Source organism: Nerophis ophidion, linkage group LG12, assembly GCF_033978795.1.
Source record: "Nerophis ophidion isolate RoL-2023_Sa linkage group LG12, RoL_Noph_v1.0, whole genome shotgun sequence".
In the NCBI taxonomy this organism is placed as follows: domain Eukaryota; kingdom Metazoa; phylum Chordata; class Actinopteri; order Syngnathiformes; family Syngnathidae; genus Nerophis; species Nerophis ophidion.
In genome coordinates this window covers 6602091-6609206 of record NC_084622.1, presented here as the reverse complement: position 1 = coordinate 6609206, position 7116 = coordinate 6602091, and the positions used below count along the sequence as shown (strand labels likewise).

General features: G+C 42.0%; 1 long non-coding RNA gene across 1 annotated transcript; it reads right to left on the bottom strand.

The window, feature by feature from the left end:
- Nucleotides 1-1403: 1403 nt before the first annotated feature.
- Nucleotides 1404-4761, bottom strand: LOC133562919 (uncharacterized). Its single transcript, XR_009808948.1, has 3 exons — nucleotides 4611-4761; nucleotides 4276-4331; nucleotides 1404-3722 (listed from the first exon to the last, which is right to left on the bottom strand). It is a non-coding gene; the product is annotated as an uncharacterized LOC133562919 (long non-coding RNA).
- Between the last annotated feature and the right edge of the window lie 2355 nt (nucleotides 4762-7116).

Below are 7116 nucleotides of genomic sequence, written 5' to 3'. Positions count from 1 at the left end.
CAAGCAGGAATATGTTGAACAATTATGCGGCAAAAGCGTTGCTCAGAAAGTAGCAGCACTGCTATTTAATTTCCTATTATGCAACTCATTTTTAATTGACACTTATTGAAATATCTTGTGTGACATCATGCACAAAAGTGCACTTTATTTGTGTTAAACTATTGTAGTAGGGCTGTGCGATATATCGATATACACGATATATCGCAGGTTTGTCTCTGTGTGATATACAAAATGACTATATCGTGATATTCGAGTATACGTTCTCACGCAGTTGCTTCTAGCTGCTGGCATTACACTCCAGGCTCTTCCCACTCTTTCTTGTGTCTCCTTCTCACAGACAGCAAGCGCACCTTCTTACATACGTCACATACTGTCAAGTCATACGTCACATACATATACGCCCTCGCGGAACAGAGAGGTAGCAGCATGGGTAACGTTTGCTGTGTTGCGAGTGGTAATACAAGGGAAAGAAGGTGCCAATCTGGTAACAAACAAAGGAAGAATTAATTCCCAAGAAAACAGCAGGGGTCCATCGTCGAGCGGTGGTTTGGCTTCAAGTGGGAATATGTCGAGGTTTGTCAAGTGTGGTGCAGAAGCGCTGCTACAAAAAGTAGCATTACTGCTAATGTGTAGCATCATTTGAAAAGTCACCTGCTAGAGAATGAAAAATGATTACTGCGCATGTCATCATCTTCTTTTTGTGCCACACCAACTAAATGCCGGGGCAAACATTTCCACATCAACACCGTATGAAAAAAATAGTTAACAACATACGGAGATAACGTCCGCAGTAACCCACCACATACCGATTTGATTTACTATTATGCAGCTCATTTTCATTTGAATGTTATTGAAAAATCTTAAGCGATATCATGCACAAAAGTGCACTTTATTTGTTGTAAACTATTGTAGTGGCTTTCTGTACAAAAAGTGCACTTTAATTTTGTGTTATTTTGATATGTCATCTTAGTGACGTCATGCACAAATGTACACTCATAGCTTTTTTTAAAATGTCTCTGACAATCTTGCACTTTCTGTTTTGGAAATGACATGAATGTTTCTGTCTTAATAACTGTTTAACAAATATCCATCCATCCATTTTCTACCGCTTGTCCCTTTTGGGTTTACGGGGGGTCGCTGGAGCCTATCTCAGCTGCATTTGGCCGGAAGGCGAGGCCACCTCATTGCAGGGCCAACACAGATAGACAGACAACATTCACACTCATATTCACACACTAGGGACCATTTAGTGTTGCCAATCAACCTATCCCCAGGTGCATGTCTTTGGAAGTGGGAGGAAGCCGTAGTACCCGGACGGAACCCACGCAGTCACGCAGAGAACATACAAACTCCACACAGAAAGATACCGAGCCCGGGATTGAACCCAGGACTACTCAGGACCTTCGTCTTGTGAGGAAGATGCACTAACCCAGCGTTTCTCAAAGTGTGGGGCGGGCCCCACTGGTGGGGAATAGACACATGACAGGTGGGGCGCGAGGTACGGGAGGAAATTTCACTTTAAATATATTTTTAATTATATTCTTAGATTATTTTTTTTTTACTATGCTTTCATTTTCTATACACACTGTAAATCACCTAGTGATTCTGTCTGTGAAATCCGTTATGTAAATAAGTGTGAATTACTTATTTTTCCTCTAGGCTTTAAATTTCTAGATAGGAGCGAAAGTTTGACAGACATAGCAACAGCAACTAATGTGGGCGGGGCTAAGCGGAACAATCTTTCACGCGGATGGGTAGCAGGCTAATGTGTGGACCACAATTACACAAAATGGATAACTTTGTGACTCGCACCTCAAAGGTCGTCAATTCTGAGCCGGCGCCTGCAGAGAAACAAAAATCTGACGGGCTTAATCAACCAAAAAGCCAACCGAAAAGAAAATAAGGGTATCTTGCGCTTGGATTCACGGCAACGGTGGTGGGGGCAGAGGAGGGACCCCTGTGAGACCGTTAGCAGCAGACAGCATGAGACCCAACAAATTAAAGAGACACCTCGAGACCACACACCCCAATCATGCCAATAAGCTACTTGATTTCTTTCAAAGAAAACTGGCAGAATAGTTATTCTATTTATTATTGAACTTGATGCAAGTTATACCACATCTGCACAGTTATTTTATTTATTGTTGAACTTGATGTTATTTTATGTTATTGAGTTTGAATGTATACAATTTGAATGTTACTTGACGTTCAATAAATATGAAAATGTTAATCATGGCATTAGTGTTCTGTTGGGGCGATGGGGGCAGGTGGGGCTTGAAAACTCCCCCTTGTCCAAAGTGGGGGATGACAAGAAAAATTTGAGAACCACTTCACTAATCCCTCTCCACCTTGCTGCCCAGTTTAATATATATAAAGTTTTGCTGAATTGACTTAATTGTGATTTCTCTCTCTGAATTAAAAAGTTTAAAATGAGCATATATTAATGTAGTATGAAGAAGAATGTTTTAATGTACAAACCCCGATTCCATATGAGTTGGGAAATTGTGTTAGATGTAAATATAGACGGAATCCAATGATTTGCAAATCATTATCAACCCATATTCAGTTGAATATGCTACAAAGACAACATATTTGATGTTCAAACCGATAAACTTTTTTTTTTTTGCAAATAATCATTAACTTTAGAATTTGATGCCAGCAACACGTGACAAAGAAGTTGGGAAAAGTGGCAATACATACTGATAAAGTTGAGGAATGTTCATCAAACACTTATTTGGAACATCCCACAGGTGTGCTGACTAATTGGGAACAGGTGGGTGCCATGATTGGGTAGAAAACAGTTTCCCAAAAAATGCTCAGTCTTTCACAAGAAAGGATGGGGCGAGGTACACCTCTTTGTCCACAACTGCGTGAGCAAATAGTCAAACAGTTTAAGAACAACGTTTCTCAAAGTGCAATTGCAAGAAATTTAGGGATTTCAACATCTATGGTCCAAAATATCATCAAAATGTTCAGAGAATCTGGAGAAATCACTCCACGTAAGCGGCATGGCCGGAAACCAACATTGAATGACCGTGACCTTCGATCCCTCAGACAGCACTGTATCAAAAACCGACATCAATCTCTAAAGGATATCACCACATGGGCTCAGGAACACTTCAGAAAACCACTGTCAGTAAATACAGTTCGTCGCTACATCTGTAAGTGCAAGTTAAAGCTCTACTATGCAAAGCGAAAGCCATTCATCAACAACATCTGGGCCAGAGATGATCTAAGATGGACTGATGCAAAGTGGAAAAGTGTTCTGTGGACTGAGGAGTCAACATTTCAAATTGTTTTTGGAAATATTCGACACAGTGTCATCCAAGCTAAAGCGGAAGCGAACCATCCAGACTGTTATCGACGCAAAGTTCAAAAGCCAGCATCTAAGATGGTATGAGGGTGCATTAGTGCCAAAGGCGTGGGTAACTTACACATCTGTGAAGACACCATTATTTCTGAAAGGTACATACAGGTTTGGGAACAACATATGCTGCCATCTCAGCGCCGTCTTTTTCATGGACGCCCCTGCTTATTTCAGCAAGACAATGCCAAGCCACATTCAGCACGTGTTACAACAGCGTGGTTACATTAAAAAAAAGAGTGCGGGTACTTTCCTGGCCCGCCTGCAGTCCAGACCAGTCTTCCATTGAAAATGTGTGCCGCATTACGAAGCGTAAAATACGACAGCGGAGACCCCGGACTGTTGAACGACTGAAGCTCTAAACAAAACAAGAATGGGAAAGAATTCCAATTTCAAAGCTTCAACAATTAGTTTCCTCAGTTCCCAAACGTTTATTGAGTGTTGCTAAAAGAAAAGGTGATGCAACACTGTGGTGATCATGCCCTTTCCCAACTACGTTGGCAAGTGTTGCAGCCATGAAATTCTAAGTTAATTATTATTTGAACATCATACATCTCGTCTTTTTAGTGAATTCAATTGAATATGGGTCGAAAAGGATTTGCAAATCATTGTAATCCGTTTATATTTACATCTAACACAATTTCCCAACTCTTATGGAAACAGGGTTTGTAGACACATAGAATCATCATACTACTGTGATTATATGCATCAACTGTTCATTCAAGGCTAAGGCAAAATATCCAGATATATATAGTTTATCGCGACATGGCCTAAAAATATCCAGATATTAATAAAAGGTCATAATGCCCAGCCCTAGCTGCAAGACTTGTGTGCAGAAATACCAGATCAGTTAGGACTGAATGCCCCAATGACTACTGCAACACATGCAAAACACAAACATGGCGACTCACTTTTTTGTAGGAAGGATTCAGCTTAGCCCACAAAGTATCAGTATGTTGTGATGAACCTGCAAAAAAAAGTTAAAAGCGTAACTGATTATCCAACAAATTTCACCAAGGTGTCCTACACCTACAGCACATTACATGCACAATCAACCCAAAAGCTTTGACTTGTGGATCCCAAAAGTTTCTAAATAAGTCATGCAAAGGGATTTTAGGCACACTTTAGGTAAAAACAGCTGCGATCTCGCTAAGCCGTAGTTAACATAACACAGCAAGCACGAGTCGCGAACTATATTAACATGCAATAAAACAAATTATTCCTCGAAAGCGAACGTATTATTTACCCAAATACTGCGTAATCCTCACATTAACACCAGAGGTGGGAAACACTTGTGCGTTGCATGGCGGGGTTTCTTCTTTGGTGCATCGCAAGCAAACCTACCGCTGCAGCCCCCCCAGTGGACAGGGGCTGTTGGAGGCCAAATTATTGCATTCATACATCCATTTCTACCGCTTGTCCATTTTTGGGGGTGCTAAAAACTATCCCAGCTGCATTCGGGCGGAAGGCTGTACACCCTGGACAAGTGAAAACCCAACTGAGAAACTGCTTTTCGAATTTTATGAAAAGAATGATCTGTTGTTTTGAAAAACAACATACAAAAAGAACGCTTAACGGCCATCACAACCATGTATTTATTTTTTAGAAATATTTAAAAATAAGTTTATTGAACAAAAAATATACATTTATAATTCACATACAAGTCAAGGTGAGATGGCGACATGTCCAGGCTGTACCCCGCCTTCCGCCCAAATGCAGCTGAGATAGGCTCCGGCACCCCACGCGACCCCAAAAGGGACAAGCGGTAGAAAATGGATGGATGGACAGGTCAAGGCACTTTCAACATCAAGGAAAGAAACTTGTCCAGGGTGTACGCCGCCTTCCGCCCGATTGTAGCTGAGATAGGCACCAGCACCCCCCGCGACCCTAAAGGGAATAAGCGGTAGAAAATAGATTGATGGATTGATATCAATTGAAGGGCTTTTGTACTCTTAATCATTCTCTAAGATTTGATTGATAATTGTAACCCACTAAACCAATTAAAAAATGTTGGCCTTACTTTCATGAATCGACATTTATTCAGAATTTATTTTGCTTGGAGCATAATAACCTATTAAGGCCCAATATATACATATATATATATATATATATATATATATATATATATATATATATATATATATAGACATATAAATATATATACACACACACACATATATATATACATATAAAAAAATATATATATAAGAAATACTTGAAAATATACACACACCCCCCAGCCCCCAATCTCCCAAATTCGGAGTTTTTAAGGTTGACAAATATGCCAGGAAGAGGTGGACGAAGTGGCTGGGGAGAGGAAAGTCTGGGTTTCACTGCTAAGGCTGTTTCTCCCGCGACCCGACCTCGGATAAGCGGAAGAAGATGGATGGATGGGTGGATGGATTAAACTGCCCTCATATATTTGTTGGAACATTTTTCCTCACAGAAATGAACATATTCAATATTAAAGTTTCTCAGACAAGGGGTATTTGAATATAAGACCCTGAGATCGGTAGGTTGTGAGTTCTAACCCCGGCCGAGTCATGCCAAGGGGTATCAAAATGGGACCCTATTATCTCCTTGCTTGGCACTCAGCATCAAGGGTTGGAATTGGGGGCTAAATCACCAAACAATGATTCCCGGGCGTGGCCACCGCTGCTGCTCACTGCTCTACTCACCTCCCAGGGGGTTAACAAGGGAATGGGTCAAATGCAGTGTGTGTGACAATCAGTGGTATTTGAAAGGCCTAATGAAATCCACTACAACCGACCATGCAGTCTGATAGTTTATATTTCAATGATGAAATATTGACATTGCAACACATGCCAATACGGCCTTTTTAGTTTACTAAATTGCAATTTTAAATTTCCCGCGAAGTGTCGCGTTGAAAACGTTGCGGTATGATGACGCGTGCGATTGACGTCTCGGGTTGTAGCGGACATTATTTTCCAGCCCGATCCAAGCTATAAGTAGTCTGCTTGAATCGCATAATTACACAGTATTCTGGACATCTGTGTTGCTGAATCTTTTGCAATGTGTTCAATTAATAATGGAGAGGTCAAAGTAGAAAGATGGAGGTGGGAAGCTCTTAGCCTTTAGCCACACAAACACAGCCGGTGTTTCCTTGTTTAAAATTCTCGAAGGTGAAGCTTTACTATGGAACATAGCGGTCAAGCGAACATGGATCCCGACCACATGTCAACCGGCAGTTTTCGGTGATAAAATTGTGGTAATAAGTCGGCTCTTACCGGAGACATCAGCGGAGCTTCCATCCTGCCTCAGCTGCGTGACTTCCCTCAGAGACACTGCGGTCAACACACCCGTGGCCACACCCCTCCGACTTTCAGGTACTATTCAATCTCACTAAAACACTAGCAACTAGTGATGGGTCCGGCAACACCTATGCATCGGCAATGTTTTGGTCACGTGACCGATACGCGAACTGTGTCACACTGGCACCTGCACGCCAACCTTGGGGCGGCATGGCGTAGTGGGTAGAGCGGCCGTGCCAAAAACCTGAGTGTTGCAGGTTCACTTCCTACCTATGGAAATCCAAATCGCTGCCGTTGTGTCCTTGGGCAGGACACTTCACCCTTTGACCCCGGTGCCGCTCACACTGGTGAATGAATGATGAATGAATGTTAGGTGGTGGTCGGAGGGGCCGTAGGCGCAAACTGGCAGCCACGCTTACGTCCGTCTACCCCAGGGCAGCTGTGGCTACTGATGTAGCTTACCACCACCAGGCATGAATG